We start from the raw sequence: 18,545 nt of genomic DNA, 5'->3' as shown, positions 1-18,545 counted from the left end.
TACAAATAGAAAGATTTTGTTTAGTATGAGAGAATGGAGCATGCTGGACATCCAGAAAGAAAAGTAGGTAGGTAATTGCTTAAGTTTCTAAATGATTTTAGTTTCAAATATAGTAACATCATAGGGTTTGGAGAGAGAGCTAATAGATACAGAAAGCAAATTATTTATTGTCTAGATGTAATTAACTTCCAAGTAATGTTGGTTAAATCACAATTTTGACAAAGTGTTTTAATGTTTTTTTACTTATAAGTAAGTATTCCTTCAGAAGGTGTTTTACCAATACAGAGACTGATTTTGAGTATGCATGCTCTTACTTCAATATCGATCCCGTGCTAATTGTGACAGTCTCTGCAATCGAGCAACTTCAAGTAATGGCTACTGCAGTTAAGCCATTAGTTGAGTCGGTTGCATGCATGACATAATAAAGGCAAAGTTATGGAGTCCCACATCGCCTCAAGGAAAGCAAACAGAGAATGTTGAGTAGGTTTAAAAAGGAAGGCCTTTCCCTTACGCAAATTTCATACCTTTCTCGGCCTTTTGGCTAAGATCAAGTGTAGTATCTGTTCTTATCAGTTTAATATCTGATATGTGGGCCATCGGCCCACTCGATATTAATCTTATTTTTTATGGGGAAAGATCCGTCACAATAGCTTGCTATTGGGGTCTTTGAGTGTCGCCTTGGCGTTGCACTATTGCCTTGGCATGGCGCACCCCTCCAAATCAAAACTTTAACCTTTTCATTTCTAATGCATCCATACGGAGAGTTGCAACAGGTACCATTGACCCTTGTAGTTTACCTTTAAAAGGGACTGTGTGACCCTTGTAGTTTACAGTTTAATATCTTATATGTGGTTCATCCCACTAACCCTGCACCAAAGAAATCTGAGCAAGAACCAATTCAGTTTGTGAGTTGAAGAAAACTATGGTATTAACATCAATATCAAGAACCATTTCACTTTTCCAACTGCAGGCTGCCCATAAATGCTAAATAGAGTTGCCATGCATATCACTGATTGCAGCAATCCATACTATCAAAACCTCACAAAAATTGCAAAACAAGTATAAATTCCCTGGGGATGCATCATGCATGGGAATCGAGCCATCACTTTCAATGCCAAACTCTTCCATCAGGTTACCATTCGGCCGGTATTCATTCCCCACTCTTGCTATTATCAAAACCACACAATCATTTCACCCATCAACTAAGAAACCAGGATCCCGTTTCGTAAAGTAATAAAGATTTTGTGGCTATTGAGTTCACCAAAATGTCCAAACATGCAAAACCGGGAGTTTAACTGCAAAACCGGTGGAGCATATGTCATACTAGGTCCTCATATCAAGTATAGAGCTTCACGACTAAAAATAGAGAATCATTAAAAACGATGGACGATCAAGACAAAATCTTGGTTGTCTCTTTGAGCATAAGCCCGGGATATATAAGACACAAAGTTGATTAAATTTAACCATTAACACCTAAGTAGCTGGAGTTCGTAGTCAAACTTCTTGTTGACTCAGTCAATGAGAAATTACCAATTGCAATTGTCGTGAAATAGATCTAAGATAACTGAACAAATATTTGACAAGTTTGTGCTGCCCACATTAATAAAACAAAACTTTATCAACCAGACAAACATGATTATTTATGGTTAACTTGTTCGGATGATTCATATTTCCACATTGATCTTATCTTAAATTATAAGCTAATTATTTCATAGACATAATCAAACCTATTATGTTGATCCGACAAATTGTCTTCCTCCCTGCGTATAGTTCATTAGCAACAAAAATGATTTCACAATATTGCGTATTACTATTTTATATATATGTATATATATATATATATATATACACACACACACACATTACAATGTTAATCGACTAGTGAATCGACTATACAATATCTTAATTGCAATAAAAAACACATCACTGAAACATAACACCAATTATTGTTAACGGATGAGTGCTCTAGTGAAAGGTTGATGATTTAAGTCTTGTTGTGGTCAAGAATTGTAGATTTAGAAGTAGCATAATGGTCATGTGTATGTCATTCTACAACAAAATGTATACATGAATCTTGTTGGCCCTTATTTGTTATTACCTTGCTTAACCTGAAGTCTACGATAAGTATTTCTCTAAGTCAGATATTACTACAAGTTTGTTATTTTATCGACTTATATATATATATATATATATATATATATATATATATATATATATATATATATATATATATATATATATATATATCATAAAATAAATTATTTTTTCATCTTGATTTCAGGGTTTAAATTTCAACAAGTCAACATAAGGTCTCTCCTTGTTGCAAGTTACTCCATATATATCACTATGTAAACATCTACAATGATGAATTGGTAATATGACTTCTAATGTCGAACCTTATAATCTTATGAATCAACATACTTCACCTTAGTACATCAACGTCACCGTATCAGTCATTAACCAACTCCTTTCTCGATAGTGTAAAATATACTTTTGCAACATTGTTTCCAGATGTGTTATCTTTGTGATAAGATACTTTTAGCTTATATTTTATCTTATATTTGTAAAGTTTTGTTTAAATCCCTAATTTGTAGGGATTTATATTCTAGATAATTCCGCCATAGTATATAAGTTATATTAGGGTTCATTGAAAAAAATACAACTTGGTGCGTTCTCTCTTTGTGGGAGTTTATTATTCAACATTAGTTTTTAATTAACTCTTTTCTTATTGCTTGATATTTGTTTATTACGATATTTCAATTGGTATCAGAGCAGGTTTGAATTACGTCGAACAATATGGAATTCCACTTGAGCATCTAAACCCACTAACAGTTTAACACCTGCCATCAAAATTCTTTTATTCGATAAAAATAATTTTGCTATGTGGACATCATATCGATGTTCTCAAAAACAATAAAAAAAGATCAAAACTATGGATCTTCTGATGGTGGTGGTGGTTATAATATTAGGCCCATAAGAATATCACAAGCTTCCCAGTCAACTATCCAAACATATACACAGGCTCGCAGCCACCGGAGATGGTGGCTAGCAGCTGCAGAATGGAGGCATCCACCATGGTCGCTGCCATGGTGGTTGTTCTCAGTTTCCTAGGCCGACGAGCATACACATAATGAAAAACAACACCAAAATATACACACATACTTGCGACACACCATCTAAATTCCACACTCCAGTCTCCTTTAGGGTGGTGGATGTTGATCGGAGCAGCTGGAATGAGTCATAAGAGCAGCGACGGTCGTGGCTGTGGTGTAACACCGAAGTAATGGAGAAGAAGGCTTAAACCGCAAACGAAAACAACATTAGTGGCAGAAAAGGGCGCCCGCTCGGTCTTTGTTGACGGCAATGGGAGCAACCGATGTCGGACGACGACTTCGTCTTCACGGAAGCGGTGCAACGACGACAGCGACTCCGGTCGTTCATGACCCACACATCAACATTCACAGCTCCATTTCCAGCCTTCGGCGGTTCTCTCTCAGCTGCTCAAAACGTCACTGACAGCGGGCTGTGGCGGTCAACGTCCAACGACGAAGTAGCAGGCGGCGGATGAAGGTGTTCCAAAGATGGTGACGACTGGAGGATAACGATCTAGGGTTAGGTTAACATGGATGAGTAGGGTGATGGGTTTTAACCCGTCTCCAATTAAAACTTCTTATCATTTTGACACTCCCAACCCCTCCCCCCTCAATTCCTTTCAATCCAAATCAATATTTTACTCTTTTGCCCTGCTTCCAAAATCTATTCAATTAAATCCAATAATTGCCAAACAACTCTAAACCTTCAGAATTGTTTACAAAATAAATCTTGGAATTGCACTTTTAACCCCCAAAATTATATCATTTAACTACTTAAAACCAACACCCTACTAAATTATTATGAATTTTAGGGCTACTATAAGATAATATACATCTTAGTGTTCAAGGTTTATTATTTAATTACTTAATTATAAATGGAATGTTACATGTATGAAGCCACCTGGGTTGATGTTTTCATAAGTTCCACCTTAACGACAAGGTGCGTGTTTAGGAAGGGAGTAATGATACGACCCATGTTGGGTGTTTTGGTTAGATCTATTGACGAAGGGTTAAGCATTAAGATTCAAGAGATTTTTTAAATGTTTCCTTTTATTTAGTTGTCCATTTAATTAGAATATTACTTTTTTTTATTACTTTAGGATTCCTATTTTCTAGGATCTGGTTTTAGTTTCTGATTAGGATTATAAAGACTAAATAATTAATGCTTTATATATTATTTATGATTGTGCCATAAATAAAAGTCTTTGACAGTTTGCTAGATAATTCCTTGTTTCTCGAACTACAGGTGGCTAGGTTAAGGTTCTTACCTTCGGGTTAGGATATTGATCTTATTACATATGTTTGAAGAACAATTCCTCACATGGACCTCTGAGGAATTGTTCTTCAAAAACATTCATATGAGAAATTGTTCTTCGCATAACCATGACCATAGAACGATTTTGGTAAGTTTTTTCGATTTCAAACAAAAAAATTTCAAACTACTTCAAAAACAATTTTTTCGATTTTGGTAAGTTCAAACAATATTTTTTTGATTTCAAACACAATTTTTTCAAGTTTAAGCTTAATTTTTTACTAGCACCCATTTCGATTTTCTTTAAGTATTCTTTGTATTTTTATGAATTTACCCTTGCCACGTCACTTCCTTAGAGCTTTTCCAATTCCTCAAAGCTGAAAGAGTTCCCTAGAGACCCTTCCTACGGAAATCATGGTCGTTTTATGAAAGTTGCATTTTCTTGGTCATTTTCTTTAACCACGCCTTCTTTTGTGGTCATTTGTTGAAATTTTCCGCCTTTTTTCCTTAAATTGCCAATAATTTTACCGATAAATATGTTTACACTCCATTCTTTAAAAAAATTTATCACCCCAAATGTTCTTTCGCTTGATAAATATACAATATGCTATACATAGGTAAACTCTACTAAGAAAATATTTTCTTTGATGAAAGTGTGTGTGTATCCAAAAACACCACCTATACATCGCACCCATGTACATGCTAGGAAATAACTTTATAAACCATACCAAAAGCCCTAAAAAGTGTAAGTGTTTGAACAATATATAAAATGAATTGGTATGGTCATATAAATTCTATACAACCTTTAAATAATTTGGAATTTCCATATCAAAGCCCCAATCAAAACATATGATTTGCCAAAATTTTGCATGGGTTGTAAAATGAATTGGTATGCGTTACCTAATCCGTATGAGCTGTAACATATATGGTCATACCAAATCCATTAGGTCTTACATATTTTGAATAGGTTTCCCCAATCAAAACCTATAGTTTGCCAAATTTTTGCATGGGTTGTAGAATGAATTGGTATGCGTTACGTAATTCGTATGAGCTGTAACATATATGGTCACGCCAAATCCATTAGGTCTGAAATATTTTGAATAGGTTTCACATTGTCTTTAAAACAACTTGGAAAGTGTACCAAATGTGCCCTCTCTCTCACTCTCTCTGTATATATATATATATATACATATATATATATACACACACACATATATATATATATATATATATATATATATATATATATATATATATATATATATATATATAAACTAATGGTTGTTGCCTATTTTCAAGATTCACATCCTTTTTAGTCAACTTAGGGACCAATTTCAATGATTAAGAACCCTCATATAATATTGGAAATATTAATCCATAACAATTTTCTACCCGCAATAAAACAAAAGTCATTAAATCTAACAATTTTTTCTATTTTCAACATCTTAGCACATCTTGTTACATTCCTCGATAGATTTAGCAATACATTCCAATCACCAATCCAAAATCTAAATGTTTTCCAATCGATTCTTCTACCATTAGAGACAATATCTCTAACTAATTATTAATCTCATTTGATATTTGATCCAAAATTGGGTGATTTACTCTATGTATTAAGCGGCATATTTGTCAAACATTTTTGCATACAAGGATTATATTAAATTAATAGGATTAAGATTGATCTATTTAGTGTTAATATATATATATATATATATATATATATATATATATATATATATATATATATATTATGCGTCCATTGGGGGCGATAAGGAGTATGATAAGACATACACCATACTCAACATCAACAAAGTTGGTAAAGGTTAGTTTTTAAATGGTTTCGGATACATATGTTGGTTGTCCCATGAGAATTAAAACTTGTAGTAATATGTTGGTTAAATTTAACAAATAAAACCATGCTTTGTTGACATTAGCTAGTGCATAATCATTTGATGGCAAGAGTTAAGAGATTTTGCCAAAGCTTTTTGGTTTAGCCAACAATAAATGCATTTGGTTGTTTCTGATAGTGATTATAATACTTTACTGTTTCTAACAATTGTATGGTATTCTGATGTTAAATTCAAAGTCGTCAAATTATAAGCTTTCTTTCTTTTTACCTAAAACTCCAGAACATTAAGAAAGTTTGGTTTGCTTATATTCTTTCCAAATCTAGAAGATAAATAAAATAATAACTTTCTGTTCTCCTTTCCCCTTTCCATAATTTTCTTTTCGGCTCCTTTCTCTAAACAAAACCTGAGAACACAATGTAAATGCATATATAGTTTTTAATTATCAACTTTAGAATAGCAGGAATATAACTGATCCACCGTTTACACATGGAATATCAATTTTTAGCGAAACACGGTCGAGTCGTGGTAAAAGATAATGTGGTTTTATACCATGGATCCGGTAGTTGTGTATAATAATACATATGCGAAAAAATGATATCATAAGTGGCAATTTTTGTATGGAGAAAGAGGGCGTGAAATATTGATTTGGGCAAAGCATGATTGTACCTGAAAATTAAACATTGCAAAATAAATATTTTGCATGCAGGGACGATAAAGGAATTGGGTAGATGTAGTTGAGTTTCACTTTAATTTGTAGGCCTTGAAGCACAACATCTGCATTTAATTACGCTTTTCGGTGCTTGAGTAGCTTATGAAAAAGGTCATATAGTTTAGGTGCGATGTGCTAACAATTGGTCTAGCTTTTACTGAAAATTGGTTGGGATTATCACCAAGATTTTTGCGTCGTCTTGAGAAGCATGGAGGTGATAGTGATTACAAATAGAAAGATTTTGTTTAGTACGAGAGAATGGAGCATGCTGGACATCCAGAAAGAAAAGTAGGTAGGTAATGCTTAAGTTTCTAAATGATTTTAGTTTCAAATATAGTAACATCATAGGGTTTGGAGAGAGAGCTAACAGATACAAAAAGCAAATAAAGGGTTTGGAGAGAGAGCTAATAGATACAGAAAGCAAATTATTTATTGTCTAGATGTAATTAACTTCCAAGTAATGTTGGTTAAATCACAATTTTGACAAAGTGTTTTAATGTTTTTTTACTTATAAGTAAGTATTCCTTCAGAAGGTGTTTTACCAATACAGAGACTGATTTTGAGTATGCATGCTCTTACTTCAATATCGATCCTGTGCTAATTGTGACAGTCTCTGTAATCGAGCAACTTCAAGTAATGGCTTCAAAACGACAATATAAAGAGGCTGCTGCACAGGTATAGGTATGTAAGCTGGTTATACATTAGTTCCAATAGAATAATTACATAAGAATCACATACACATTCAAATATTTAAGGGTATAATGGTACCATGTTAACCACTAGATAGCATTATGAATAGGATAAATTACTTGTAATAGCAATCAACATTCCATGTTTTTTCCATCCTAGGCAACCAACTATCTTGTTAGTTAACTTGAATGGAAAAAGAATAGTCGGTTGCCTAGAGTGCAAAAAACATGGTAAAAAGAACTATTCTAGTTAGCTTTGCTATTCGATTTATCTTTTCCATTAGTTTATTAAGTTTAGTGTATTTAAGTTGCTAGGTTACCTTAAGTTGTTTTGTGGGGTTAATATCCCAAGAAAGCTGGCTAGGATAAAAGGAAAAAAAAAGGAAGTTAATAATTAGTATGGAGCTAGGTAACATTTCCATTTTCCAAGGCAAATAGAATTAAGAATAGATAGGTGGTCCATGCATGCATGCATATCCCACATCGGAGGCGGAAGAAAAGAAAAGTCAAGGTAGTTGTTGGATAAAAAGCGAGGGCAGGGGAACGGAAAAATCACTTACCTGGACGGGGTCTTTGGGGGATCAAGAAGGTCCATGGCCTAGGCTGGTGGTCTCCATTGCACATTACGGAGAGGTGCCTGTCTAAGGTCGGCCCAAGTTGGTCGAACCTACGTCATAATTTGTGTTAGAGGGGGCCTGCGTTCGCGCGGCCCCTACCTATACTCTTAGTTTTAAATTTTCATATTCTTTTCATGCTTAGAATCAGTAGAAAAGTAGTAACTCCAAAATTTCTGCTTAGTTAATTGCATCTCTCGTTTGGTTTAGAAAACTTAAAAAATGACAATTTTGAATTCTGACGAGTTATAGATTAGAAGCTGGTACATTTTTCTGACAATTTTGAATTTTGACGAGTCTCCTGGTTTAATTACTTTAATTAATAAGCAAATTAAGGTATCAAAAAGAAGCAGTTCCAGTCTAACGTTAATTACAAGCTAAGGGACTGTGATGCTGCGATGGGTAGTCTCATGGTTTATAATTTATATTAATATTAACATACTGTATGGCAGCTATATTAATCAAGCAAATTAAGCTACTGCAGTTAAGCCATTAGTTGAGTCGGTTGCATGCATGACATAATAAAGGCAAAGTTATGGAGTCCCACATCGCCTCAAGGAAAGCAAACAGAGAATGTTGAGTAGGTTTAAAAAGGAAGGCCTTTCCCTTACGCAAATTTCATACCTTTCTCGGCCTTTTGGCTAAGATCAAGTGTAGTATCTGTTCTTATCAGTTTAATATCTGATATGTGGGCCATCGGCCCACTCGATATTAATCTTATTTTTTATGGGGAAAGATCCGTCACAATAGCTTGCTATTGGGGTCTTTGAGTGTCGCCTTGGCGTTGCACTTTTGCCTTGGCATGGCGCACCCCTCCAAATCAAAACTTTAACCTTTTCATTTCTAATGCATCCATACGGAGAGTTGCAACAGGTACCATTGACCCTTGTAGTTTACCTTTAAAAGGGACTGTGTGACCCTTGTAGTTTACAGTTTAATATCTTATATGTGGTTCATCCCACTAACCCTGCACCAAAGAAATCTGAGCAAGAACCAATTCAGTTTGTGAGTTGAAGAAAACTATGGTATTAACATCAATATCAAGAACCACTTCACTTTTCCAACTGCAGGCTGCCCATAAATGCTAAATAGAGTTGCCATGCATATCACTGATTGCAGCAATCCATACTATCAAAACCTCACAAAAATTGCAAAACAAGTATAAATTCCCTGGGGATGCATCATGCATGGGAATCGAGCCATCACTTTCAATGCCAAACTCTTCCATCAGGTTACCATTCGGCCGGTATTCATTCCCCACTCTTGCTATTATCAAAACCACACAATCATTTCACCCATCAACTAAGAAACCAGGATCCCGTTTCGTAAAGTAATAAAGATTTTGTGGCTATTGAGTTCACCAAAATGTCCAAACATGCAAAACCGGGAGTTTAACTGCAAAACCGGTGGAGCATATGTCATACTAGGTCCTCATATCAAGTATAGAGCTTCACGACTAAAAATAGAGAATCATTAAAAACGATGGACAAAATCTTGGTTGTCTCTTTGAGCATAAGCCCGAGATATATAAGATACAAAGTTGATTAAATTTAACCATTAACACCTAAGTAGCTGGAGTTCGTAGTCAAACTTCTTGTTGACTCAGTCAATGAGAAATTACCAATTGCAATTGTCGTGAAATAGATCTAAGATAACTGAACAAATATTTGACAAGTTTGTGCTGCCCACAAAACTTTATCAACAAGACAAACATGATTATTTATGGTTAACTTGTTCGGATGATTCATATTTCCACATTGATCTTATCTTAAATTATAAGCTAATTATTTCATAGACATAATCAAACCTATTATGTTGATCCGACAAATTGTCTTCCTCCCTGCGTATAGTTCATTAGCAACAAAAATGATTTCACAATATTGCGTATTACTATTATATATATATATATATATATATATATATATATATATATATATATATATACACACACACACACATTACAATGTTAATCGACTATACAATATCTTAATTGCAATAAAAAACACATCACTGAAACATAACACCAATTATTGTTAACGGATGAGTGATCTAGTGAAAGGTTGATGATTTAAGTCTTGTTGTGGTCAAGAATTGTAGATTTAGAAGTAGCATAATGGTCATGTGTATGTCATTCTACAACAAAATGTATACATGAATCTTGTTGGCCCTTATTTGTAATTACCTTGCTTAACCTGAAGTCTACGATAAGTATTTCTCTAAGTCAGATATTACTACAAGTTTGTTATTTTATCGACTTATATATATATATATATATATATATATATATATATATATATATATATATATATATATATATATATATATATATATGTCATAAAATAATTTATTTTTCATCTTGATTTCAGGGTTTAAATTTCAACAAGTCAACATAAGGTCTCTCCTTGTTGCAAGTTACTCCATATATATCACTATGTAAACATCTACAATGATGAATTGGTAATATGACTTCTAATGTCGAACCTTATAATCTTATGAATCAACATACTTCACCTTAGTACATCAACGTCACCGTATCAGTCATTAACCAACTCCTTTCTCGATAGTGTAAAATATACTTTTGCAACATTGTTTCCAGATGTGTTATCTTTGTGATAAGATACTTTTAGCTTATATTTTATCTTATATTTGTAAAGTTTTGTTTAAATCCCTAATTTGTAGGGATTTATATTCTAGATAATTCCGCCATAGTATATAAGTTATATTAGGGTTCATTGAAAAAAATACAACTTGGTGCGTTCTCTCTTTGTGGGAGTTTATTATTCAACATTAGTTTTTAATTAACTTTTTTCTTATTGCTTGATATTTGTTTATTACGATATTTCAATTGGTATCAGAGCAGGTTTGAATTACGTCGAACAATATGGAATTCCACTTGAGCATCTAAACCCACTAACAGTTTAACACCTGCCATCAAAATTCTTTTATTCGATGAAAATAATTTTGCTATGTGGACATCATATCGATGTTCTCAAAAACAATAAAAAAAGATCAAAACTATGGATCTTCTGATGGTGGTGGTGGTTATAATATTAGGCCCATAAGAATATCACAAGCTTCCCAGTCAACTATCCAAACATATACACAGGCTCGCAGCCACCGGAGATGGTGGCTAGCAGCTGCAGAATGGAGGCATCCACCATGGTCGCTGCCATGGTGGTTGTTCTCAGTTTCCTAGGCCGACGAGCATACACATAATGAAAAACAACACCAAAATATACACACATACTTGCGACACACCATCTAAATTCCACACTCCAGTCTCCTTTAGGGTGGTGGATGTTGATCGGAGCAGCTGGAATGAGTCATAAGAGCGGCGACGGTCGTGGCTGTGGTGTAACACCGAAGTAATGGAGAAGAAGGCTTAAACCGCAAACGAAAACAACATTAGTGGCAGAAAAGGGCACCCGCTCGGTCTTTGTTGACGGCAATGGGAGCAACCGATGTCGGACGACGACTTCGTCTTCACGGAAGCGGTGCAACGACGACAGCGACTCCGATCGTTCATGACCCACACATCAACATTCACAGCTCCATTTCCAGCCTTCGGCGGTTCTCTCTCAGCTGCTCAAAACGTCACTGACAGCGGGCTGTGGCGGTCAACGTCCAACGACGAAGTAGCAGGCGGCGGATGAAGGTGTTCCAAAGATGGTGACGACTGGAGGATAACGATCTAGGGTTAGGTTAACATGGATGAGTAGGGTGATGGGTTTTAACCCGTCTCCAATTAAAACTTCTTATCATTTTGACACTCCCAACCCCTCCCCCCTCAATTCCTTTCAATCCAAATCAATATTTTACTCTTTTGCCCTGCTTCCAAAATCTATTCAATTAAATCCAATAATTGCCAAACAACTCTAAACCTTCAGAATTGTTTACAAAATAAATCTTGGAATTGCACTTTTAACCCCCAAAATTATATCATTTAACTACTTAAAACCAACACCCTACTAAATTATTATGAATTTTAGGGCTACTATAAGATAATATAACATATAAATTTACATCTTAGTGTTCAAGGTTTATTATTTAATTACTTAATTATAAACGGAATGTTACATGTATGAAGCCACCTGGATTGATGTTTTCATAAGTTCCACCTTAACGACAAGGTGCGTGTTTAGGAAGGGAGTAATGATACGACCCATGTTGGGTGTTTTGGTTAGATCTATTGACGAAGGGTTAAGCATTAAAATTCAAGAGATTTTTTAAATGTTTCCTTTTATTTAGTTGTCCATTTAATTAGAATATTACTTTTTTTTATTACTTTAGGATTCCTATTTTCTAGGATCTGGTTTTAGTTTCTGATTAGGATTATAAAGACTAAATAATTAATGCTTTATATATTATTTATGATTGTGCCATAAATAAAAGTCTTTGACAGTTTGCTGGATAATTCCTTGTTTCTCGAACTACAGGTGGCTAGGTTAAGATTCTTACCTTCGGGTTAGGATATTAATCTTATTACATATGTTTGAAGAACAATTCCTCACATGGACCTCTGAGGAATTGTTCTTCAAAAACATTCATATGAGAAATTGTTCTTCGCATAACCATGACCATAGAACGATTTTGGTAAGTTTTTTCGATTTCAAACAAAAAAATTTCAAACTACTTCAAAAACAATTTTTTCGATTTTGGTAAGTTCAAACAATATTTTTTTGATTTCAAACACAATTTTTTCAAGTTTAAGCTTAATTTTTTACTAGCACCCATTTCGATTTTCTTTAAGTATTCTTTGTATTTTTATGAATTTACCCTTGCCACGTCACTTCCTTAGAGCTTTTCCAATTCCTCAAAGCTGAAAGAGTTCCCTAGAGACCCTTCCTACGGAAATCATGGTCGTTTTATGAAAGTTGCATTTTCTTGGTCATTTTCTTTAACCACGCCTTCTTTTGTGGTCATTTGTTGAAATTTTCCGCCTTTTTTCCTTAAATTGCCAATAATTTTACCTATAAATATGTTTACACTCCATTCTTTAAAAAAATTTATCACCCCAAATGTTCTTTCGCTTGATAAATATACAATATGCTATACATAGGTAAACTCTACTAAGAAAATATTTTCTTTGATGAAAGTGTGTGTGTATCCAAAAACACCACCTATACATCGCACCCATGTACATGCTAGGAAATAACTTTATAAACCATACCAAAAGCCCTAAAAAGTGTAAGTGTTTGAACAATATATAAAATGAATTGGTATGGTCATATAAATTCTATACAACCTTTAAATAATTTGGAATTTCCATATCAAAGCCCCAATCAAAACATATGATTTGCCAAAATTTTGCATGGGTTGTAAAATGAATTGGTATGCGTTACCTAATCCGTATGAGCTGTAACATATATGGTCATACCAAATCCATTAGGTCTTACATATTTTGAATAGGTTTCCCCAATCAAAACCTATAGTTTGCCAAATTTTTGCATGGGTTGTAGAATGAATTGGTATGCGTTACGTAATTCGTATGAGCTGTAACATATATGGTCACGCCAAATCCATTAGGTCTGAAATATTTTGAATAGGTTTCACATTGTCTTTAAAACAACTTGGAAAGTGTACCAAATGTGCCCTCTCTCTCACTCTCTCTGTATATATATATATATATATATATACATATATATATATATATACACACACACACACATATATATATATATATATATATATATATATATATATATATATATATATATAAACTAATGGTTGTTGCCTATTTTCAAGATTCACATCCTTTTTAGTCAACTTAGGGACCAATTTCAATGATTAAGAACCCTCATATAATATTGGAAATATTAATCCATAACAATTTTCTACCCGCAATAAAACAAAAGTCATTAAATCTAACAATTTTTTCTATTTTCAACATCTTAGCACATCTTGTTACATTCCTCGATAGATTTAGCAATACATTCCAATCACCAATCCAAAATCTAAATGTTTTCCAATCGATTCTTCTACCATTAGAGACAATATCTCTAACTAATTATTAATCTCATTTGATATTTGATCCAAAATTGGGTGATTTACTCTATGTATTAAGCGGCATATTTGTCAAACATTTTTGCATACAAGGATTATATTAAATTAATAGGATTAAGATTGATCTATTTAGTGTTATAATATATATATATATATATATATATATATATATATATATATATATATATATATATATATATTATGCGTCCATTGGGGGCGATAAGGAGTATGATAAGACATACACCATACTCAACATCAACAAAGTTGGTAAAGGTTAGTTTTTAAATGGTTTCGGATACATATGTTGGTTGTCCCATGAGAATTAAAACTTGTAGTAATATGTTGGTTAAATTTAACAAATAAAACCATGCTTTGTTGACATTAGCTAGTGCATAATCATTTGATGGCAAGAGTTAAGAGATTTTGCCAAAGCTTTTTGGTTTAGCCAACAATAAATGCATTTGGTTGTTTCTGATAGTGATTATAATACTTTACTGTTTCTAACAATTGTATGGTATTCTGATGTTAAATTCAAAGTCGTCAAATTATAAGCTTTCTTTCTTTTTACCTAAAACTCCAGAACATTAAGAAAGTTTGGTTTGCTTATATTCTTTCCAAATCTAGAAGATAAATAAAATAATAACTTTCTGTTCTCCTTTCCCCTTTCCATAATTTTCTTTTCGGCTCCTTTCTCTAAACAAAACCTGAGAACACAATGTAAATGCATATATAGTTTTTAATTATCAACTTTAGAATAGCAGGAATATAACTGATCCACCGTTTACACATGGAATATCAATTTTTAGCGAAACACGGTCGAGTCGTGGTAAAAGATAATGTGGTTTTATACCATGGATCCGGTAGTTGTGTATAATAATACATATGCGAAAAAATGATATCATAAGTGGCAATTTTTGTATGGAGAAAGAGGGCGTGAAATATTGATTTGGGCAAAGCATGATTGTACCTGAAAATTAAACATTGCAAAATAAATATTTTGCATGCAGGGACGATAAAGGAATTGGGTAGATGTAGTTGAGTTTCACTTTAATTTGTAGGCCTTGAAGCACAACATCTGCATTTAATTACGCTTTTCGGTGCTTGAGTAGCTTATGAAAAAGGTCATATAGTTTAGGTGCGATGTGCTAACAATTGGTCTAGCTTTTACTGAAAATTGGTTGGGATTATCACCAAGATTTTTGCGTCGTCTTGAGAAGCATGGAGGTGATAGTGATTACAAATAGAAAGATTTTGTTTAGTACGAGAGAATGGAGCATGCTGGACATCCAGAAAGAAAAGTAGGTAGGTAATGCTTAAGTTTCTAAATGATTTTAGTTTCAAATATAGTAACATCATAGGGTTTGGAGAGAGAGCTAACAGATACAAAAAGCAAATAAAGGGTTTGGAGAGAGAGCTAATAGATACAGAAAGCAAATTATTTATTGTCTAGATGTAATTAACTTCCAAGTAATGTTGGTTAAATCACAATTTTGACAAAGTGTTTTAATGTTTTTTTACTTATAAGTAAGTATTCCTTCAGAAGGTGTTTTACCAATACAGAGACTGATTTTGAGTATGCATGCTCTTACTTCAATATCGATCCTGTGCTAATTGTGACAGTCTCTGTAATCGAGCAACTTCAAGTAATGGCTTCAAAACGACAATATAAAGAGGCTGCTGCACAGGTATAGGTATGTAAGCTGGTTATACATTAGTTCCAATAGAATAATTACATAAGAATCACATACACATTCAAATATTTAAGGGTATAATGGTACCATGTTAACCACTAGATAGCATTATGAATAGGATAAATTACTTGTAATAGCAATCAACATTCCATGTTTTTTCCATCCTAGGCAACCAACTATCTTGTTAGTTAACTTGAATGGAAAAAGAATAGTCGGTTGCCTAGAGTGCAAAAAACATGGTAAAAAGAACTATTCTAGTTAGCTTTGCTATTCGATTTATCTTTTCCATTAGTTTATTAAGTTTAGTGTATTTAAGTTGCTAGGTTACCTTAAGTTGTTTTGTGGGGTTAATATCCCAAGAAAGCTGGCTAGGATAAAAGAAAAAAAAAAGGAAGTTAATAATTAGTATGGAGCTAGGTAACATTTCCATTTTCCAAGGCAAATAGAATTAAGAATAGATAGGTGGTCCATGCATGCATGCATATCCCACATCGGAGGCGGAAGAAAAGAAAAGTCAAGGTAGTTGTTGGATAAAAAGCGAGGGCAGGGGAACGGAAAAATCACTTACCTGGACGGGGTCTTTGGGGGATCAAGAAGGTCCATGGCCTAGGCTGGTGGTCTCCATTGCACATTACGGAGAGGTGCCTGTCTAAGGTCGGCCCAAGTTGGTCGAACCTACGTCATAATTTGTGTTAGAGGGGGCCTGCGTTCGCGCGGCCCCTACCTATACTCTTAGTTTTAAATTTTCATATTCTTTTCATGCTTAGAATCAGTAGAAAAGTAGTAACTCCAAAATTTCTGCTTAGTTAATTGCATCTCTCGTTTGGTTTAGAAAACTTAAAAAATGACAATTTTGAATTCTGACGAGTTATAGATTAGAAGCTGGTACATTTTTCTGACAATTTTGAATTTTGACGAGTCTCCTGGTTTAATTACTTTAATTAATAAGCAAATTAAGGTATCAAAAAGAAGCAGTTCCAGTCTAACGTTAATTACAAGCTAAGGGACTGTGATGCTGCGATGGGTAGTCTCATGGTTTATAATTTATATTAATATTAACATACTGTATGGCAGCTATATTAATCAAGCAAATTAAGCTACTGCAGTTAAGCCATTAGTTGAGTCGGTTGCATGCATGACATAATAAAGGCAAAGTTATGGAGTCCCACATCGCCTCAAGGAAAGCAAACAGAGAATGTTGAGTAGGTTTAAAAAGGAAGGCCTTTCCCTTACGCAAATTTCATACCTTTCTCGGCCTTTTGGCTAAGATCAAGTGTAGTATCTGTTCTTATCAGTTTAATATCTGATATGTGGGCCATCGGCCCACTCGATATTAATCTTATTTTTTATGGGGAAAGATCCGTCACAATAGCTTGCTATTGGGGTCTTTGAGTGTCGCCTTGGCGTTGCACTTTTGCCTTGGCATGGCGCACCCCTCCAAATCAAAACTTTAACCTTTTCATTTCTAATGCATCCATACGGAGAGTTGCAACAGGTACCATTGACCCTTGTAGTTTACCTTTAAAAGGGACTGTGTGACCCTTGTAGTTTACAGTTTAATATCTTATATGTGGTTCATCCCACTAACCCTGCACCAAAGAAATCTGAGCAAGAACCAATTCAGTTTGTGAGTTGAAGAAAACTATGGTATTAACATCAATATCAAGAACCACTTCACTTTTCCAACTGCAGGCTGCCCATAAATGCTAAATAGAGTTGCCATGCATATCACTGATTGCAGCAATCCATACTATCAAAACCTCACAAAAATTGCAAAACAAGTATAAATTCCCTGGGGATGCATCATGCATGGGAATCGAGCCATCACTTTCAATGCCAAACTCTTCCATCAGGTTACCATTCGGCCGGTATTCATTCCCCACTCTTGCTATTATCAAAACCACACAATCATTTCACCCATCAACTAAGAAACCAGGATCCCGTTTCGTAAAGTAATAAAGATTTTGTGGCTATTGAGTTCACCAAAATGTCCAAACATGCAAAACCGGGAGTTTAACTGCAAAACCGGTGGAGCATATGTCATACTAGGTCCTCATATCAAGTATAGAGCTTCACGACTAAAAATAGAGAATCATTAAAAACGATGGACAAAATCTTGGTTGTCTCTTTGAGCATAAGCCCGAGATATATAAGATACAAAGTTGATTAAATTTAACCATTAACACCTAAGTAGCTGGAGTTCGTAGTCAAACTTCTTGTTGACTCAGTCAATGAGAAATTACCAATTGCAATTGTCGTGAAATAGATCTAAGATAACTGAACAAATATTTGACAAGTTTGTGCTGCCCACAAAACTTTATCAACAAGACAAACATGATTATTTATGGTTAACTTGTTCGGATGATTCATATTTCCACATTGATCTTATCTTAAATTATAAGCTAATTATTTCATAGACATAATCAAACCTATTATGTTGATCCGACAAATTGTCTTCCTCCCTGCGTATAGTTCATTAGCAACAAAAATGATTTCACAATATTGCGTATTACTATTATATATATATATATATATATATATATATATATATATATATATATATATATATATATATATATATATATATATATATATATATATATATATATATACACATTACAATGTTAATCGACTAGTGAATCGAC

The 18,545-nt window shown here is 33.9% G+C and overlaps 5 non-coding genes across 5 annotated transcripts; all 5 read left to right on the top strand.

Annotated features, from left to right (window-relative positions):
- The first annotated feature begins 520 nt into the window (after window positions 1-520).
- On the top strand, window positions 521-716 carry LOC145044349 (U2 spliceosomal RNA). Its single transcript, XR_013681307.1, has one exon. It is a non-coding gene; the product is annotated as a U2 spliceosomal RNA (small nuclear RNA).
- Window positions 717-8,144: 7,428 nt separating this feature from the next.
- On the top strand, window positions 8,145-8,308 carry LOC145044336 (U1 spliceosomal RNA). The gene has a single exon (XR_013681295.1). It is a non-coding gene; the product is annotated as a U1 spliceosomal RNA (small nuclear RNA).
- A 518-nt stretch (window positions 8,309-8,826) lies between these two features.
- LOC145044360 (U2 spliceosomal RNA) lies at window positions 8,827-9,022 on the top strand. The gene has a single exon (XR_013681317.1). It is a non-coding gene; the product is annotated as a U2 spliceosomal RNA (small nuclear RNA).
- A 7,438-nt stretch (window positions 9,023-16,460) lies between these two features.
- On the top strand, window positions 16,461-16,624 carry LOC145044335 (U1 spliceosomal RNA). The gene has a single exon (XR_013681294.1). It is a non-coding gene; the product is annotated as a U1 spliceosomal RNA (small nuclear RNA).
- Window positions 16,625-17,142: 518 nt separating this feature from the next.
- Window positions 17,143-17,338, top strand: LOC145044359 (U2 spliceosomal RNA). Its single transcript, XR_013681316.1, has one exon. It is a non-coding gene; the product is annotated as a U2 spliceosomal RNA (small nuclear RNA).
- Window positions 17,339-18,545: the final 1,207 nt, after the last annotated feature.

The sequence above is a fragment of the Lactuca saligna genome, chromosome 4 (assembly GCF_052625555.1).
Source record: "Lactuca saligna cultivar CGN05327 chromosome 4, ASM5262555v1, whole genome shotgun sequence".
Taxonomy (NCBI): Eukaryota; Viridiplantae; Streptophyta; class Magnoliopsida; order Asterales; family Asteraceae; genus Lactuca; species Lactuca saligna.
This window is presented reverse-complemented; position numbering and strand designations above follow the sequence as displayed.